This window comes from Nylanderia fulva, unplaced genomic scaffold (assembly GCF_048542155.1).
Source record: "Nylanderia fulva isolate GAGA-0341 unplaced genomic scaffold, ASM4854215v1 Scaffold50, whole genome shotgun sequence".
NCBI lineage: Eukaryota > Metazoa > Arthropoda > Insecta > Hymenoptera > Formicidae > Nylanderia > Nylanderia fulva.
This window is the reverse complement of record NW_028190588.1, coordinates 161,815-184,002: the sequence shown is the minus strand read 5'-3', so window position 1 is coordinate 184,002 and position 22,188 is coordinate 161,815. Positions and strand designations below refer to the sequence as shown.

At 31.4% G+C, this 22,188-nt stretch overlaps 1 protein-coding gene and 1 long non-coding RNA gene across 3 annotated transcripts in view; one reads left to right on the top strand and one right to left on the bottom strand.

The window, feature by feature from the left end:
- Cadps (calcium-dependent secretion activator 1) overlaps nucleotides 1–5,542 on the bottom strand; it is a 33,824-nt gene extending 28,282 nt beyond the window's left edge. The window contains exon 1 of one of the 2 annotated variants that reach the window (XM_029322790.2): nucleotides 5,077–5,542. The gene's annotated coding sequence lies outside the window, so the exon portion shown is untranslated. Of the gene's footprint in view, nucleotides 1–4,642; nucleotides 5,013–5,076 lie in introns of those variants that run through there. The other variant, XM_085487167.1, reaches the window with a different exon arrangement.
- Nucleotides 5,543–17,841: 12,299 nt separating this feature from the next.
- Nucleotides 17,842–20,328, top strand: LOC114932200 (uncharacterized). The gene is made up of 3 exons (XR_003819831.2): nucleotides 17,842–17,862; nucleotides 18,243–18,292; nucleotides 18,682–20,328. It is a non-coding gene; the product is annotated as an uncharacterized LOC114932200 (long non-coding RNA).
- Nucleotides 20,329–22,188: the final 1,860 nt, after the last annotated feature.

Sequence of the window (22,188 nt, the reverse complement as noted above, 5' to 3'; positions counted from 1 at the left end):
AGGAAAATTTGGAAACTATATTATGACGCGAAAAATAAAATAATCAAACGTTTATTGCTTCGTATTTTTGTTGATAAAAATTCAGCTCAAATTTGATCAGAAAATAATATGCTGCACACACATATTTATTTTTTTCGTCTATTTTCTGTATACTTTTTGCAAATGTGTGAGAGTATTTGTAATACTATATCACCTGACAAGCAATATCTTAATTCAAACATAGATAAGAGCGCACAAATAACATTCGACAAAAATAGACGAAAAAGAAAAAAATATAAGCGAATCGACGTATTGCGGGTTAAGGGTGAAAATGATCGGAAGCGGATTACGTAACACAACGAAATTTATCAAGTTAAAATACTAATCCCGCATGTAAGCGCAACGCGGCCGAACAACGAAATAGGTACCGGTACGGGCGATTAGCTTATTGGATCACGTAATCGCGTCCCACGGGGAAAAGTTTCGAAATGGCACTACGGAAAAGAGAAGACGAAAGAACAAGATCCGGGGCACGATTGCGCCGCAGACACGATGCGAAATTTCCGCCAAACTTATATGCGAAGAGATCGATAACCGATGCTGTCTATATGTGTACGTGCATGTAACGTTATATATGTAGTAACGTTTGGTTTTGATAATTAGCTGCGCGCCATCGCGGTATATTTTTCATTTACGGATTTAGACCGGATTTAGATGAGAGATGAACGAGCTATAACTAAAAAAAAATCTTATATTACGAAATATCTATACTATATCTTGAAATCAAATACTTATACACAATTTTTATATTTGTGATTAAAATATTTTTTATAGCCATGCATTATGAGAAAAAATTGATATTATAGTTGAGGTCTAATAATAAATTTAAATTCGTAGCTAAAGCCACTCTTTAAAGTCGGCTCAAATTTTCTACGATTTTCAAAATATGCTCTTTTATTCTAATATATTATATCTCGATAGGAAAAATTATATTTTCTCTCTCAAAAATTATATTTGATAAAATTGACGTGAATAAATCTTATAGATTATATGGAGATTCGTGGGCGAAATTTCTGTCATATATAGAACATCAATAAGCTATTCTTCAATTTTGTTAATTATCAACATATCAACAATGCACATTTTTCATATGCCATCGATTTTTCATTAAATAAAGAATAAATTAGTAACATTACTTAGCAACTAAATAACTGACAGTAATTGCTTCGTTTAAATATGTATAAGAAAATTAATAAATTTTTTAATATATTGGAGCAAACTTTTTGGAAAAAAAATTTAGATAATTATTACTTCTTGCAGCTTTTAATATCCAAAATTAAACTTTTAATTAAAACACAGTGAAATATTTTGACAATCTTAAGTAGAATTCCAAAACTCAGGATTAAAATATGCGAATTCTTTTTAATACAAATAAATCGAAATTTTCTTTACTTCCAAAATAAATTTAGTAAACAATTTCGAAAAAAGAAGAGAAATATAAGTTGAATAGTGAAATAAAATTGATAAAAAAATGATCTTAGCCCTATCGTAGCGAACAAATACTCAGTTCTAAATGTAGCTATCATTCTGATACTTATAGTAACTTTTTATAAACGTCGCTTTCATCAAAAATTTTGTTACCGCTTTCGATAGAGTCGGCTCTTCGATCAGTGATTGGAAATGCCGTGTCAATCGAATTTCCAGGCATGTGCCAATGCTTTCAGCTCGATATTGATGTGCTCCTTTATCTGCGCTTATTAAATATGGCGTTCATTGATCCACTTATTATCGTAGCACGCGTCGCCTCCATCAATCCCATTTCCATGACAACCCCGTAGATGAACAAATATTTCACTTGTCGCATCTTTGCCGCATATTTTTATCTACATAAATTTATTTAAAAAAATATATAAATGTTTTTATAATAGCAACGCAATATTTGTGACATGCAAAGACGCGAAAGTGAGAATATATAATAGGGAGGGAAGATAGAAAATTATTTTAAGCACGCGAAAATATATGACAGAACGATTATTTCCAGGATGACACCGCACCTCTTCCTGTCCCTTTTTATATAGCTGGATTCTACATTAATTGTAGTTAGGACACAGAGGAAGGTTAAAGTTAGACCCGGCCGTAAAACCCGCGATATTATTTTTATCCTTTACGAGGTCGCGCTTTTTATCAAGATTAAACCGGTACGTCATGGAGTACTACCTTTATCGAACCGTGCGAAAGAATATATTGATTTTTGTTAGTCTATTTACTTATATTTCATATCGCGTTGCGTAGAGTCCAAATTTCAATGAATTTCAAAATGCAAAAATTTATTGACTCACTAGATTTTTTTCGCATTATTTATACAAATCCAACATTTTAATTTGCTCTTTCGCGCACGCATGTATTCGTATATATGTGTGTTTGCAGCAATTCGTATTATATTAACCTATTTTTATTTAATACAAAAAGTTTTATGTGTGTATTTTTAAATATTTAAGAATTAATCTTTTATTAAATCAAAATATTTTGAGTCTATTACAAAAACATAATATAATAGTAACATTTTAATGTCATAGTGTATTAAAATAACATATTTTTATGACACGATAATATTACACAATATTTTATTATTTTTTATAATAACTGCAAAGAAATATCGCGACATTTTATAAAAATCAGTTTATTGCATAAAATAAATATACTATTTTAGTAAATTTGTTTGGAATTTAAATTTTGACACAATTACTAAATATTGAAAAGTTGCTCACAATAACTCAGTTAATCTTTATGCAAAAAACCATATTCCAAATAATTCATCAAATTGTTTATAACTAAACACACAACTTCTGAATGTCTTATGTATCTTGTTAAGTTGCTATCAACTATATAATAACAAAGTATTTTAATCATAAGGCGGGATTTTGAACGTTGCGTAAGTTCAATTTATTTTTACTTTGTAATTTATGCCGAAAGTAAATGCCAAAAAAACTTTTTAAAAGATTTTTATGCTTTAAAATATAACCCTATTATATGTCTGGCTTGGTCGATAAGTCGTTTTGTGAATAGCGTGAATGACGATAGTGCACCATTCACGAAATAAAAAAATAGGTACGACGCAAAAAATCTTATTCCGTCTTGAAGAATATTTTATGATTTTTTTTGTAACAAAACCATACATATCTCATTTTTATTTTTGTATATATATATACACATATATTGCAAAAAGAAGATATAAAGAAGATATGATCCGTGATTTAATGATATGTAAAAGATACTAACAGAAAAAAGTAATTTATTGTTAATGATTTAAAATCGTGATTTGATTATCTCTCTTCTGCTTGAGGAAGTAGAACTGTACTATTCAAGAGGTATTTAAAATAATAACATTAAGATTTTTATATATTCGCATAATTCTACAGTAACTATCTTTGTACGTAGAAATTAGAACCATAATTCAAAATAGTACATTTTAATTAATAACAGATTATTTGCTGATTCTGAAATTAATTTAACCAAATTATTTTATTATTAGTTTAAACTTTAGTCATTTATTTTTATAGTTATTTAATATATTCAATAGACAATTTTTCGTAAAACAAATTGAAAACATAATATTTTAAAAAAGTAAAGTCTATTTTAATGTTTTTAGTCTTTGTGAAAAAAAAATCTTATTTTTACGTTACATATTATTTATAACAAAAATTTCAGGTATATATTAAATATTAAAAAATTAATTTTTTTAACAAATTAGAATATTTCACAACAGCCATAAAAAATCATAAGATTGTGATTGTCGAAAACATTGTTTAATAAATACTAAAATAACTGAAAAATAATTGGAGAAGATTATCTTACAATAAAATTAATTTTTCCAAAATGTCTGCATCTGTATTTAATTTGGGAATAAAAATGTCCATTAAAAAAAATGCAGTTTATTTGTGTAAAAATTCAAATGTGTAATATGTTATTTTTTTTTTTTTTTGGCATGTTAGTTAAATTTTGGCACACTAGTTAAAACACGTTATTAAACTTTCAATTAAATTGCGATTGTGCATGTGTAACTTATTTGATGCACTACTACATTATCTGTCATAGACACGCATTTCTTTTTTATTTTACAATGGAACATAATCTCGTTATTCGATCGGCTTTTGCGTTCATGGGATGCCGATATCTACCGCAACGTTTCCGTTCATCCTCGACATTCAAGCCGACGAGGCACATACGTAAAAAAATCGATAGCCGCCTCGATTTACTATGACACACCACCGCTACGTGCGTCCTTCCTAGCTCGCCAACGCGGAATACGACTTCCTCATCCAGTTCGCCTCGTAGTTGGCTCACTGAAGCTTCAGAAAAACCAACAGTTCATTTATTAATAAATCATTAATCAATTAACAAACCAGCTAGAAAGTCACAAATTCGTATCTAACACAAATTGGCGTAAATTAATTAGATTAATTAACATTTATGTCCCCCGCCCTCTATTTCTCTCTCCGAAAATTATCTTTAATTAGCATAGAGTTAGCAAATCATCAATTGAGGATTGCTATCAAGTAATAAGAATTAATTAATAATTTATCCACTATTATATATGTTTATTAGCGATTAATTGTCGTACAAACGAATAACTATCTTAATTAACGCGGAATTGTAAATTTACCAAAGATTATTATCACCACGACACGACGACGATCCAACACCTTTACGCACGTCACTGACACGACGTTTCGATGCGACGACGAATTATTCCGCACTCGAGCCCGCAGCTCTGGAGACGCAAACGAGACGCGTCGCGGCGCGACGCGAACTCCTGGCCGACCGAGAAGCTTCCGCGCGAACGAGTTTTCCTCGCGGCATGTTATTGATCTAGCAGCGTCGAACGCGCGGCTTCCGAAGCAAGGCTCGCCGTTGCCCTAGACACGCTCGAAGGTGCACGTTTCGTGGCTTTGGGTGTGTCGTGTATGCGTGTGCTGCCCGTAGCTGTCAATGGATTTTGGAGCACAAGAGCTACGTTTTTATTTTCAGCACCAAAACTCACCCTCGAGGTCACCTCGCTTAAAAAAAACGAATATTTAGATATGCATGTAGACTAACCTCCTATCAACCGGTACGTGGCCGCAACTTCCTGATCTGTCGAAGAGCCATTCCGCTACGACGTGCTGATTGTGTCGAAGGGCGAGCACGACGGTATGGTCCGTCCGTCTGATCAGCGATGCGCCGTATCCACTTGGAGACTAGATCGAGCGGTGCTCGATGGCAAACGTCGCGCGGAATAAACTGGCTCGCGAACAACCGAAGGAGAAAGACAGATGAGAGAAAAGAGAGAGAGAGAGTGAGAGAGAGAAAAGGAAAACGAGAAATGGAAAATTAGAGAAAGAAAGAGAAAGAGAGAGAGAAGAAGAAGAAGAAGAAGAAGAAGAAGAAGAGAAAGAGAGGCGCTCAAAGGAACGAGAAGAGGAATCGTCTGCGAGGGTGGAAGCGGCGGACGGACAGATCCTTCGTGATCCGCAAGCTGGCGTGTTCGAACTGCGGCCGCTCTGTCGACTGCCGTTCTACTGTGGTAGGGAGAAAGGGTGGAAGTAGGGGAATGATGTCGGTAAGGGGTGGAAAAGTCGAAGGGAAAGAGAGAGGGGTTGGAGAAATAGAGAGGTAAGCAAACGTCGAAATTAGCGAGGGAGAACGAGAGGAAGAAGAGGAAAGAAAAGAAAGGGATGGAGATTTTCTAAGTAAAAGGGTGAAATAACGGAGTAATGAGAGGGAGAATAAACGATTAAAAAAATAACCAAAAAATGAAGAAGAACAAAGCTGAAGCGAAACATAGAGATGTTGCAATGAGAGGAGAGAGAGAGAGGGAGGAAGGGTAGAAGGGTGAAAGGATTAGGAAAACGAGAGGGAGCCACCAGGAATAACCAACCGGTGCAATCATGAGGAGAAGACGAGCAGAGGGAAAAGATCTACGGCGGTCAAACGGTGGTCGCGGAGGAGAGACGGCGCTTTATATTATTAAGTTTGCAAAGAGCCGGTCTAAAAAGCACTCTATCACGAGCTACGATTAGATCAACGATGATGGCGATGGCGAGCATTACGTGACAGACATTTATTGCGTAGAGAGGATGGGAGGAAGAGAGAGGAGGAGAAAAATATGAAAGATGGAGAAGCTGTGGGAAGTTTATGATGAAGAAGAAGGGAAGGAATATTAAATGAAGACAAGAGGAGAGAGGGAGAAAATACTGGAGTAGCAAATAATAATGTAAAATATTATCGGAGAAAAAATGAAATTGATGTAGAGATGGAGGAAGGGGCTACCTTTATTTCTAGATGGAAAAATTGAGGTGAACAGCAGTTCTTTAACGATTTTATACGAGCTCGTTCCGTGAATCAGAGAAGGAATCAGAAAACATGTACAAAATGAAATGAGAAAGAGGAATGCTCATATACACCGTGGAAAACGTCTACCTTTATTTGTTGCGAGAAGTCAAAGAACGGCTCTTGGCCCTTAAGTACGACTTCCGAGCCAAGGAACGAGCCTCTTTAAATGTTAAAAGAAGCACTTGCGATTCCGAGCGACATGGAGAGATCACAAGATGAAACGAGGGACAAGCTAGAGGGAAAAAATATATTCCTTTATAACTAACACCGATACAGAGACACGGAGATATCATAAAGAAAAACATTCCTAAGACACGCAACATATTTCAAATCAGAATAAAAACCTCATTATCAGATATGCAACGATATCGAGAGCAAAGGGCAGTTAAAATACGTCAAACGGAAGACGCGATCAGAAATTCCTCTCGGACGGTAAAAGACGCAATATCAAGAAGAGGTTCCAATAGTGGAGGATATAGGCATGAAGAAATGCATAGGACGCAAGATGGAGTAGAAGAGGAGCAAACATAGGGGATGAAGAACGAGGGAAGGAGGGCTCGCTAGCTACCGAGGTGCAAGACGCAGGGTGAAGGCAGATCGTTAGAGTGGGAGTGGAAGGGGATGAACGTGGGGTGCGCGCGCGAAGCGGCACTGGGCCATCGATCGGCTGCGCGCGATGATGACCACCACCACCATCGTCGTCGTCGTCGTTCTCCTCCTCGTCACCGTCATAGCAGCTGAGCATTTCGCACCGCACGCAAATTCGTCGTAGCGGCGATTTCTCGCTTTTCTCACGCGCGCGCGCGCGCGCGCGCGAGGAGTAGATGAAGAAGAGAGCAACGAGGGTGGAAAAACACCCGGCTGAAACCGCCACAGGGTCAGTAAAGGAATCGGAGATTAACCGCTCAACCGAGGGATGTTTCCGAAAGCTCGACATAGCTCTGGTGGACGGACACTGTGTCCGACTTTTTCAGACCAGTTCGAGTGGCCACGAGAGACTGACTGATTCTCACGACGACGGCTCGTTTGGGTCAAGTGAGCCCGATCGTCGAGATGTCGGGATGTTAACGTATTTCTCGCACACGTGCCGATTCGTATGATTGGCTGTTAATGGAAGAAATTTCATCGCGGAAGAGAAGGTGGACGAATAATGAGTTTTCTTACCCAAAAAAAAAAACAAATCGTTTATCAAAAATAACGCGCAAAATGTATTACACTTACTTATGATGTAAAAGAAAAATTATTTTTAAGCGAGATTAAAAGAGGTGATAATTTTTTATATACAAACTTACAACTGAAAAGTTCAGCAATTTTTAGAGGGATGTTAGAAGGGAAAATTAAAAGTAATAAAACTCTTTTTCTGGAATTTATTTGATAAAAAAAGATACTTTTGATAAATATATCACCAAAAAACAAATTCTGATTACAAACTGTACTTGAAAAAATTGTATAATATTATAATTAAAATAGATGTAACATTAATTATTACAATAGTAAATTTATTATTTTTTTCGTAATAATTTGATAATCAATTTGCACGTGTTCGTGTTTTCAATTGACAAAACTTATGATACTATTAGCTTATCTAACCAAAGCAAATCATGTCTATTCTTATCGCTTCGCGTGACGCGATATCAAAGAAATGCATGCTGCATATCGATCGCTTTTTCCTTATCCAAGTACGAGTGCATTGACGCTGCAAAAACTCGGTATATATTGATCTCACATGAAGAAAGCCGAAGGCTAGCTATGAGCGCAAAACTGATAAACACTTTCAATATTACTGCCTTATTAATATAACAAATATATTTTAAAATATAATTATACAGAAAAATTATAAAAGTATCTAAGTAATAAACATAATAATATGTATAGGTTTATATGTTAATAATAATTATATGCGTTATTATATGTTGCGCGTGTATATATATATATATATATATATGTATATCAATAAAATAAATAAGACAAAGATTAGTAGTAAGACTAATTAATTAAAATTATTTTTTTTTATAATATTTGTCTCTTCAAATTCATTTATCAATAATAATTATTATGTAACTGGGAAAGTAGTTGATAATAAATAATATATATATATATATATATATATATATATTATACATATATTATTTATTATCAACTACTTTCCCAGTTACATAATAATTATTATTGATAAATGAATTTGAAGAGACAAATATTATAAAAAAAAATAATTTTAATTAATTAGTCTTACTACTAATCTTTGTCTTATTTATTTTATTGATTAATCAACATTATAATTCCTCATTTACTTTTATGTTTAATTTTTAAATCTTATTTTTGATGATAATAAATCATGACAGTTCGTTACTATTTCACGATGAACTTCGAGCATGAAAAATTATGAGTCATTTGCAATCAAATGGAAATATTCTCCCGGCAAAGAGAATTTATAATAATCCAGTTATATCCGATCTAAACAGTCGTGAGAGAGCATTATCTTGATGTACAATCGCGTGAAATAAATGTGAGAAATGTTTTTCTCTCAGTATTACCACAAAAATAACGATGCCAATTTTGGCTTTGCACGCGTATATAACGAGTAGCTACTACTGGATCTTTAATAATTATCCCGCAAGCGCTGCCAAGCAAAGAAATTCCGCCGCAACTCTCTGTGCGCAATCATGAAACTTGAAACGAAGTCGAAAATTGCTACGAAACAGCAAGTAATGAGGTCAAGTGAGCCCCATCGTGAGTCGAGAAACCGAGTTAGCGTACTTCTCGTAGATGTGCCGACTCGTACGAATGTTTGTTAACGTAAGAAATTTGATATTAAGCGGAGGTAGACAAATAATGAGGCCATTAATGAATTCGTTGTTCGTATCTCGGACAAAACTACCTGGCTTCAGTCAGCCAGTGTTAGCAGTCTCCTCCACTTCAACGGTACCAGTTTGGTTTCAGCAATGATGGCCGCGGGTCGATCGCACTTACGGGATAGAAATTTGATTTTATTAATAGGCGACGATCAATGGTGTGTAACTTTAATACGATTATGTCCCGCCGTCGCCGCAATGTTGGGTCGAAGTTATATCGAACGCTCAAGAAGTAGTCGCAGACAATCAGATGCAATCTGTTTTTTCGAGCTATTTTGCCGTTACGTGATTGCACATGTATTATTAAAAACTGCACAGAAAAAAAGGAATCCTTGATTCAAGTATATTTTTATTCTTGAACGCTCTTTGATTGATTTAAGCATAGAATGCTCTTTGTAATCACAAATTTTCATTAGCCTTAATAATAAATAAGTTTGTGTAAAGTATATTTTATCCTTAAGATATATTCTTGTTTTAAAAATCGCATATGGTAAAAACAAACTTAGTCACATTTAAACTAAGAATTATTATATATATTTGAAAGTACCGCTTATATCCGATGCACACTTGTCACTTGTCCTTGCAATATTTATAAGTAAATTTCAGCTTCAACTAAGAATATTTTGCACTTTGTTTTAAGAATAAATTATCCTTTATCCAAAATTATTTATATTTGGCGCTATTATAAGGATAAAATATACTTGAATCAAGGCATATTTGCATTCTCTCAAGGATACTGTTTTTTCTGTGTGACATTTTTGCTTCGCGACATTTATATCAGAATTTTGCAATGTATAGAAGAAACTCTTCGATGGGAAAAAGTTAAAATAAATTCTTAAAACAAGAAACACGGTATAATAAAGTAAAGTTTATATGACGATGTTATGTACAAGCAATAATTTCTGTATAATAAATAAGTAAGTAAAAATATTGTGCGTTTACAAAAAAGGCATCAAATACACGAAAGAAAGAAAACATATTATTTATATATAATATATAAAGACCAACATATATAATGTTGATAGAAAAACTATATGAAGTCATCTAGAATTCTTGCATTCTATTACCAATCAAATCTCTATGATATATAATTAAATCATCTTACATAAATTTAAAAAATATTCAGATTTTCTATGATATATTTATTTATGAAAGAATCCTATTTTTAAAGTTATTCATTTTTTCGCTGTAATGGTTATAATATATTTTTGCATTTATAATATATGTAGGATGTATTAACACTCGCACTGATTTAGCAATATTGATTTGACATTTCAAAAATCGCAGCTTTGCATATTATTTTCTAGATATTATATATATGAATTTTTAAAAAAATTTGCTTCTCCCCTCCCTTTACCCTAAAATATTTAAATGGATGGTTGTATCTTTGGCGCACTATTTTGACCGGTTCTCAAATGATAACGATACATCGTTATACCATCGTAGTGAATTATGATTGCACATTCATCACGCAGATAACATCGCTGTCCAGGTAACCGCAAATAAAGCGTACATCCCTCTCGATCCTCTAATAGTGAAACAACTTTACTTTTTTATAGTGTACATTTTGCACTATAAATATACTTTTCCTTCATCACAACTTTATTTAATGAGAACATTAATAATTATCGATTTAAAATGAGAGAATTGCAGATTTTATTAAATGAGTATTATAACATGTATTAAGAAAACTTAAAGCTTTTTAATCAAGAATTATAAAAACTTCTTTTTCAAAGATTGAAAATCTTTTTATAATCAAAGAATAAGTAATCTACGTTATCAGATATTAAATACTGACATCAATTTCAGTTTTAATTCTAGTCTTTAATGTTATTTTCAAATATACGAATTATTTTTTACATAATTTGTAATCATTATTACGTTACGTTTGCATAACATTTCAACTCATGACAGATTGACGTCAGGTATGCATAATAACTTTGAATTTTTTATATTAATTAAATATATTGATTATATTAAAAAAATATTGACGTGTGACTTGTTTATGAATAGCAAGCAGTTTGAAACAATTAACTTTTATAGAAGAGGCATAATAAATTGCAAGTTGTCTCAAAAACCGATATTAATTGAATTTTTTAAATAATGCGATTATATATATGCTTTAATTATTGCATCATACAAGTGACATTTATTTATTTAACGTGCCGTGTTGTAAAAAATGTTTGAATATTCAATAGTAACTTTAATAATTAGCTGTGTGACAAATTAAAGAGACTTGAACATAACAGTTTTTTAATATTTTTATATTTATAATCATTAAAAAGATGTAACAGATTATATTTTTGTACATAAAAAATAACGGATTATTATTTGTTCAATTAAAAAATATGCGTAGTATAACATCCTATTTATAATATCATACTAAAAAATGATCACCGACCATGCCTGTTATAATATAAAGATATCGGACAAATAAAACTCAAATTATTTGTAAATAAAACGTGTTAAATTTAATCTCGTCATATTTGTATTAATTTTTTTACTCGTAAATTTTTTAAATAATCTAACGCATAATTTCTCTTTTTTACGTGTATAAAAAGGTCGATTGTACTAATCATACATCTAATAGTAGAGAAAGATGAAAGAAAGACTTATATTATCCATATTGCAATTTATATATTGTACAAATTGTACAGATCGAAATAATATCAGTTAATCTAATTAAAAAATTTTTATTTTATTTTATTGTTAAGTCAATGCATAATTATTAACGCCAATATTGTAATAATCAATATAAATATTGTAATGTATGTCGTGTCATGTTGCAAAAAAAATATAAGTTTTTTTTGTGTTATAACATCGATAAATATGTATTATTATGATAATATGGACAAATCGATCGATTGCTTCGATCTATATTTCATCATTTGATTTGAATGCATTATGCACAAATTCCTATTCTCTGCATCTTCTACGTTATACCTATGTATAATGAATAAATTATGCAAAATATCACGCAAGTTCAATAAGCAATATTTATGATAATCCTCGACATACTACCTTAGATACAACATATATTACAGTACAATGCATTGACATAAAAATAAAATCATAATAACAAGAAAAAGCACATAACAATAATAGACAACGAAACATTATTTTTTTTAGTGTGTGCAATATAAAAATATTTATCGCCTTAACATTTATCGACCAAATTTCTGAATGTCAAAAGATTACTAAAAGAAATATTCTATAGAATGATATACAAAATATGAACATATAGCCTTTCATTTTTATGTATATATACTCAGAAAAAAAGGAATCCTTGATTCAAGTATATTTTTATTCTTGAACGCTATTTGGTTGATTTAAGCATAGAATGCTCTTTGTAATCACAAATTTTCATTTGCCTTAATAATAAATAAGTTTGTGTTAAGTATATTTTATCCTTAAGATATATTCTTATTTTAAAAATCGCATATCGTGCTCACTTGTCCTTGCAATACTTATAAGTAAATTTCAGCTTCAACCATGAATATTTTGCACTTTGTTTTAAGAATAAATTACTCTTTATTGAAGATTATTTCTATTTAGCGCCATTATAAAGATAAGATATACTTTGAATCAAGGCATATTTGCACTCTTTCAAGGATACTGTTTTTTCTGTGTATGTATGGCATTGTTTATACGTAATGATTTATATATCAATTATTCAGTCATCATAATGATTTATAAGTTTATTTTTACCATATAACAATTTTTATAACAAGAATATATCTTAAGGATAAATTATACTTTACACAAATTTATTTATTATTAATACAAATGAAGATTTGTGATTACAAAAAGCATTCTATGCTTAAATGAATCAAATAGCGTTCAAGAATAAAAATATACTTGAATCAAGGACTCCTTTTTTTTGTGTAATTGTATAAAATTAAACGTATCTTTAAAATTATCTATACATATGTTTTTTTCTCTTATATAATCTTTGTGGAAAAATAATAAAAGAAAACGAGAAAATTAATAAATAAAAAAAATTTTTTAATAAATCGATTGCATTTTTTGTATTTTATTTTAAGTGAGATTTGTGATATTATAGAACGATGTTAAATCGCATTTTTCTTAAATAAAATTTAAAAAGAAATTATGTTCAAAATACGAGAAGATCTATAAATTTCAATAATATATCCTAGCAATATTTTCAAGAAAAGTCATATTCTATATATTATATATTTATATATATATGTACTTGTACAGATGCCCAACTAGTTCCTTCGAGGGGCCAGATTTCAAATTGTGATTATTGCCAGCGAGCCAGATTAATACAAGTTAAGGACGTACACCAGTTAATCGATTCTCTATGTATTTGCTTAAAATTTGGATATATGTATATGCTGCTAATAATGTTATATATACACCTCCTCAATTATAAGAACCGAGCCGGTATCAAAGTCGAGATATTCCATGTGAAAGTTACACGTACGGTGATTTTAATTTATTGCGGCAGAAATTGTTTATGTATTTTGCTAAAAAACTAAAACATGATGCATGATATTGTTAGGAATGACATATTACAAAATGGGGATAGCGGTACCTTTTATGAGTAATTGTAATTTAAAGTCCTTCATTGACGGTATTTCGCAAACCGTCTTGCCGCGTGAAAAAAAAAGCCGCCATGGAGAGAAAGAGCGAAAGAGGGAGGGGAACAGAACTTTATTTGTCAGTGTGTGCCTATACATACTGATAGTGTGTGTGTGTGTGTGTGTGTGTGTGCGCACAGTCTACGCTATCTCTGTCTCACTTTGAGGCGATAGAGAAATCGCAGAATTTTAACTTGCAAGACGGGTTTTGGACAAACCTATTTAATACTTATACAAAATATTTTATGCACTACCACGAGGTATTGTATTCAATTAATATTTTTTAATTTTAATATTTTAGAATATGCTCGTAGGGCGGATCGATGGGCTGTGCGGATCGGATGCGGCCCGTAGACCGGACGTTGGGCATCCGCACAGAAAAAACAGTATTCTTGAAAGAATGCAAATATTCTTTAATTCAAGTATATTTTATCTTTATAATAGCGCCAAATATAATTAATTTTAGGATAATTTATTCTTAAAACAAAGTGCAAAATATTCTTGGTTGAAGCTGAAATTTACTTATAAATATTGCAAAGACAAGTGACAAGTGTGCATCGGATATAAGCGGTACTTTCAAATATATATAATAATTCTTAGTTTAAATGTGACTAAGTTTGTTTTTACAATATGCGATTTTTAAAACAAAAATATATCTTAAGGATAAAATATACTTTACACAAACTTATTTATTATTAAGGCTAATGAAAATTTGTGATTACAAAGAGCTTTCTATGCTTAAATCAATCAAATAGCGTTTAAGAATAAAAATATACTTGAATCAATGATTCCTTTTTTCTGTGCGTGTATATTGTATACTATATATATTTTCATTATCAAGTTAAAAGTATATTATTTGTGCAAGATAAAGTTATTTATATGTAAATGTATGTTATTTTAATTTGTTTTTATTTGTTTCTATTTTTTTTCTCGACTGTATGTAGGTATACATATATTGCTAAAATAACATATTACATTTAAAAATACTATTCCAAGAGACATTCTTCGAGATAATGCAAGCACACTTAACCATTTATAGTAAGGTCTGAACAGATGGAGCAACGGGCAATACACACAGAGTGGACACTTATTTACATTTATCAGAGAGAGAGATCATAATTTAATTTAAAATAAAATTATTATATATATATATATATATATATATATATATTTATATATATTTATATTTAAGGAAAACGACTAATCTTTTGCACCAATTCAATTTTATGTGTAAGAGTTTTACACATTTGTATTTTATATAAAATACTTAAATGCAGAAAAGCATAAGCAACGAAACTTGTTTCGTATTTAGTAAATTATATTCTGCAAATTAACATTTCTCTAAATAATGCAACACTATTTTGTAGACAAATATTTATTTTATACATATAATAATAAAATTAAAATTACTTTGTCTTGTAAAATTATCAAAAATCACGTTTCTTAATGTCAATTCATGTCGCGTGAATGCTTTCTTTTTCAGTTTCAAAAAATAAAGAAGATGATCTTTTGTATTAGGACACCCGGTACATACATATATCCAACATATATAAATGGTGCATGTCTTTTACAGTTCTCACAGTTGCATCAACTTTTGTCGAAGAAGCTGAAAGATTTAAAAGTGTCATTTAACTGTTAATTTCTATGTCAATTTTTTAAAAAAGTCATGGATTACGATCAAAATAATAAAATTGAAATACATAATAAAACGCCAATACAGAAATTTTACGCCGGACAGACAATCCTCATTACAGGTATTTATTGTGCAAATATAATTGAATAAAAGATTAGTTTTCTAATATAATTTAAGTTATTAAAAATGTAGTAAAAAGAAAGATGATCACACAGTGATCAATATACGGTTTATTTTATATATATGAAATATATATAAAAAGCGTGATAAACATGAATTATTAATAGAAAATCAAATGCATACATCATAGATGCCCAACGTTCGGTCTACGAGCATATTCTAAAATATTAAAATTTAAAAATATTAATTTAACGTATAAGACGGGCAACAAGAGCCAAATCGCGGATGACAATGCGTTAAGCAAGCGAAAGGTCTCGGGTTCGATTCCCGATTCAGCGATTTTCGGATCTATATTTTTCTCTTGCATTCATTTATTTATTTTCCGTAGGGGGGTTAAAGGGGTATTGAAATTAAATCTCAAAATATGAGATTATTTCATATTTAAAATCTTGGCCGTGTCCAAGTAAAAATTTGGTACCTTGTGCACCGGTATTTAATTCTAACGAAAAATTATTTAGTTTCGTTAGGATAACGCATTGTCATCCGCGATTTGGCTCTTGTTGCCCGTCTTATACGTTAAATTTATATTTATATTACAGAGCCTTGTTAAAACTCTTATATTTGATACACGCTGGCTTAAAAAATGCGTTTGTTTACCAACATTAATATATATAACAGAGAAAAGTATAGAATCGAGAGGATCTGAATAGCTCAGCTGGAAGAGCAGTCGCCCGGCAAGCGAAAGGTCTCGGGTTCGATTCCCGATTCAGCGATTTTCGGATCTATATTTTTCTCTTGCATTCATTTATTTATTTTCCGTAGGGGGGTTAAAGGGGTATTGAAATTAAATCTCAAAATATGAGATTATTTCATATTTAAAATTTTGGCCGTGTCCAAGTAAAAATTTGGTGCCTTGTGCACCGGTATTTAATTCTAACGAAAAATTATTTAGTTTCGTTAGGATAACGCATTGTCATCCGCGATTTGGCTCTTGTTGCCCGTCTTATACGTTAAATTTATATTTATAATTTATATATGAAATAAATGTCATTTGATTGAACAACTCGAATATTCAACTCGATAAGTTGGCCTTACATTTAGCACTTTTTGATTTAAGAATATATTTCATATAAAATTATATACAATCTGTAATCTTCTATGTAATTATCAATATTGCATGATTATGCTGGGTCGGAAAAAAACCTAGCTTAAACATGTAATTTATGAACATGATAAATTCACACTGCTTGCGTTAAGCATGATTTTTTAATCATTTTTTCTATATACAAATGTTTAATAGATTAGTTAAACTTGTTTTTTTTTCGAAGCAGAATGTATATGTCTGTAAGAAAAAATCTACATCTATCATTAAAAATGCAATTAAATTCAGAATTAAAATATCTAATAAATAGCAACATAGAAATTTGCGTGGCTTCTGATTGGTGGTGACGGTTTTTAAGAAACATGTTTTAATTTTTATAGGAAAGGCAATGATACGTTGATTTACAATTATGTGTCGGTTAATGCACCGACTTGGAAAGAATACATCACTAAGGTGCTTTACAGAAATCAAATATATCCTTTAAAAGATTCCATATGGTTACCATTTATTTTTTTAATACCACAAAAGATACCATATAAAATTTGCATTTGGCTGTGTCATTTGCTTCCGGCCTTTCTTGTGGATGGCATGAGGATATGTGTGGGCCGCCGTCCGAGGTATTGTAGAAACATGAAATCGAATATCGATTATTTGATTACACATATCTAATAGTTTATCTCAAAACTGAATGAAATGACTTTTATATAAAACGCAAGGAGAGAGTCATAATAACTTTATATATATATTTCAGGATGTGGAAATTGTATAGCAAAATTCACAAAATTTCTAAAACAATAGCATATTTTTGCACAAATAAATGGAATTTCAGCGATAATAACGTTCAAATGTTGTGGAGCAACTTAAATAAAGAGGATCAGCAAATATATCCATTCAACATAAAGGAACTTGACTGGGCAAAATATCTCATTGATTATCATAAAGGCATACGTCTTTATCTATTAAAAGAAGATGACAGTTCTTTGGAAATCAGTCGTATCAATTATAACAGGTAAATTTTTTTAATCATCTAATTTTAAATATAAAGATTAAATTTCTCTTAAAAATAAAATTATGAATTTCAGGCTTTACTGGACACACCAAATATTTAAAACTGTGCTTATTTTTGCCATTCTTTGGCTTATCTGGAACATATTCATCAAAATATTTGCATAGTTGTTAGATGTTACACTCTGCATACATGTATGTATATGCTTTAATTTATTAATGTTTACAACATTAGTAGGTATACTTTTGTTTTACACGGCAAAAATTAAATTTTTATTAATAACAACTTATTTTCTTGAAATTCTTATTTTAGACAAAAATCGTTAAACGTAGAGTTATCTTTTCAAATAAAGATATTAAGCGATAAAACTCTTTTCCGTATTAAACATATTTTTCATCGAATACTGAACTATTTTTTGTAGAAATTACAGAAAAAACGAGATTATTACAACAATGTATATCTTATTTTACATTCATTTTATTGTTGTATTGTTATTTTATTACTAATAAATATTTAAAACATTGCAATTATTTTTTGTATAACATTTTTAAAATTGTTCTCAAATTTTTCTTAGGAAACATTCACAAAAAGGCTTGCATCTAATATAAGGAATGTCATATAAATGTAAGTAATAAACATTTGATAAATTAATGCGATTATTAAAAGCGATAATACAACGCAAGAGATATCAATTAGATAATGTTAGAAATAAATTTTAAAAAGTGCAAAAAATATGTTGAATATAGTGACGTCAGAATTTATATATACATATGTTACATATAGACTACAACTCTCGCTATAGTACACAAAAACTCATTAAGCGTTAAATACGCTTGCTCCCTTTCGGCACAAATGTAAAAAAATAAATTCGTAAATTGTATTAAAAAAAATTTTAAATATAACTTTTTTAAAAGAATAATATAAAAGTAAATTTAGGCAGAATGTTATCAATGTTCACTGTTATACTTATTTTTCTGTCTGTTAAATGATTAAAATATATTACGCGGTTCCAGATGCGGAAGGTCATCACAGTGGTCATCAAGATCTCGCGCTGTCGTTGGTTTTAGGTTGACTTGGATGCCACGTGAAACCTTGTCGGGATTTGGAAACATTCGTGACCTATCCCGAGAACGGGGATTACACTGTTTGCGATGTCAAAGAGTCAGCAGCCACTCGCCAGAAATTCTGGCGCCACGCCAATCGTGGAAAAATAGGTTATCGATCAACCCCCCTCAAGTCTTGGTAATAACTACAGGACCCCTCCCTCCCAAATCCAAAAAGAGAGACAGGGAGAGAAGGGGTTAGAGATCCGCGTCAAAGAAGTGGAAATCTCGTGCACGGGCCCGGCGGGATAAGCGTTATTAAGTATATATGTATACAGTCGTGTACGAAGAAGAGCCAAAATCGTGTCAAGTTTTATTAACTCCTTCAATTTTAGGAGACAATTCAAATATATTTATTATCATTTTAACAATAGTGGCGATTAATGTATAACAGCAAGTAAGTTTGATCACGCAAAATTAATAAAGGGACAAACAAAGGACCGAAGGAAATGAAAAAATAAGATGTGGTACAATTTTTTAAATTGGGAAAATTTTCTTAATTATCATTTGGCATCAAATGTTATTTTAATTATATTTATCTTTACGCGACGCAAAAGTTTAATTTTATCTTTAGAATATTTTACGTAAAGTTAGAATTACAAAAAGGCAAACGCGAGCAAAAATATGTAAAATTTATAATTCAATATGCAAGTACAGAGTTATATATTTAAACAATGTACAATTATTAAAATACGGAAATATGTATGTTGCAAGAGATGTTATATTAAAAATGTATTTTTTTTTATTACATTTTTAATGTCTGGAGATTGCAATAAGTCATTAAAATTTAAACGAAAACTTTAAATTAGAGAGAATCCTTATTACTTTTGGGGGATAATTAAACAAGTTTAGCTGTTTTGCATGTAACAGAGATACGCGTTACTCGAGATAATTTACGCCACGATTAAAGTAAACGGAGTGTCTGCACGTCAGTTACTGTGTATACCTTTATATAATCTGTGTACTAGCGTTTATATTAATAATTCAGGGTCGTAGGGAAAACGTATCGCCTAGGAAAGTCACTGCTTCGTCTTATAGGAGTAAGTGAAGGGCATGTTTACTCTTACATTATCGCACAGCGAGTTTCTAAAAGGTCTATCGCAATTTTCCACCGATGATGTTCGCCTTCGTGATACGATTCGTTAACTTTTCAATTTATTTCCTGATAAAATGCATTCTAATTATGGTTGAGAGGGGCAAGGCTCGTTCAACTCGTGGTTTAACAAAAAAAATATCCAATTGACAATAGATATTTTGCCAGGTAAACTATGTAGAACTCGATATATGCCCGAAATATGCCCGGCATTTCGTGATATCGAACGACTAGCTCGAACAGAAAATAATTTTGTAATAATATAACTCGACGAATAGTTTTAACTATAATATAAATTATGTAATAATTTGTATTGTGCTTGATAAATTTTTATCCTATACATCGAACTATTTCTCTCTCAAACTTGTCCTGTGATTTCACGATTGTTAAATCTTTAATTTTCATTGATTTATCAACTTAGCGTAATTTTTAAACAAAATATGATAACGTTATCTCTTCAGAAATATTCTTCGTCCTTCTTTTATTTTCATCTCCTTTAATATAATATATGAGATATTGTTAAATTATCGATCAGCCTTTCTTTATATAGATTTCCTTACCTCTCACATTAATCAACTTAATATAATATATAAATATACAGGAATTACTAATGCATCGATCATTGTTGTTGTTAAATAATCTTGTTATTTTGCGTTACATAAGAATCGATATGAATGTTTTCGCAGACAATCCCGTTATCGACAGTTTACTCATATTTTCTAATTTTAAAACCGTCAAGCATCAACGTTATTGGTATACGATACGAACACGCTTTTAAAACCGACGATAAGCGGAAATATGTTTGAAGCACGTAACGGCGATACATCTATTATGTGGTGTGATGCTGTTAAACATTCACGGCATTTTGCAAGGCTTCCACCGCGCGTCTACCGGATATAACGTTGATAAACGACAGTCGCTGAAAGAAGATACGCATACAAAGTGACTCGATACTGTCGTCGGACAATGTAATGCCAAATTTTTCGACAAATTTTCGAAGCCAAATCTTCAAAAGAAATCTCTGACAAAAATTTTTGAAAAAAATGTTCCCTCTCTTTCAGCGTTTACATTTTTAATATTAATTATATTTTGTAAAATCAAAACATATTAAATCAAACCTCTCCGCAGTGCTTAGATTTTAGATTATACGAGAAATTAGCCGAGAAATTTGATTTCGAATCAATCTGCGTTTAATTAACCACACACTCACTCACACTCGCTCGTACACGTGCTTCGGTTCGGATCAGCTGACGAACTGTCAAATTGGATTTGCGCGTCGCCGTATTTTCCGCAGAGTGGCGCCATCTGGTGACGCTGAGGGAAACTAAATCGCTAATTCGAAGGGTAAGAAATGGTAAACTGATCCGTCGATAAATGATGTGATAATCAGGAAACGGTCGGCAGAAGCGGATTCCCTCAGGCGCGCCTCATCGCATCGCATCAGGACCCGCCAACGAGGACGACGACGTGTAATATGTAACACCTGAGCATAGATTAATAGACAGATCGCCAAAGGCCTGCCTAAAGAAGAGACCGCCATCTTCGTGCGATAGACTTTGCCCCTTACCGACACACTTTGCCCCTGGTTCGAGTCCGTGCTAAATTTCGTAAACTTGAACCAAAAGACTTTGCCCCTGGTTCGAGTCCGTGCTAAATTTCGTAGACTCGACCAAAAGATTTTGCCCCTGGTGCAAGTCCAGGCTAAATTCGTTTGACATTACCAACAGACTTTGCCCCTGGTGCGAATCCAGGCTAATTGATCATGAGACCAATGTGAGAGATTTGGCCCCCGTTGTGTGTGTGTGTGTGTGTGTGTGTGAGAGAGAGAGAGAGAGAGAGAGAGAGAGAGAGAATATTTTACATATATGCATATATATATATAAAATTTATTAAATATAAAAAATATATTTTTTACACATAAAATGTTTTTTTATTGAAATAATCACGATTTTAAATGTGATATAACACAGTGTTCACAAATTTTTTAATTAAATTTTTTAATTAAATTTTATTAAAGAAAATTACTTGAAATTTTTTACATTAAGAATTTAAAGGCTCCTTATTCTCTTGTAGAAATTTATCACTACGCCAATTAATCACTTATTTTGAGTATTTAAAATACTATAATATACAGTAATTTAAGTATTCGAAATAAAAGTGATTAATTACTCGAAATAAGTGATAAATTGGCGTTACTAGTAATAAATTTCTATAAGGGTTGAAATAAAGTATAAGAGATAAATAGGCTATATGTGAGCCGTATGCGAAATGTGAGATGTAAGACGCATATTGAAATTTAATTTTTCGATATAACTTTCAAAAAT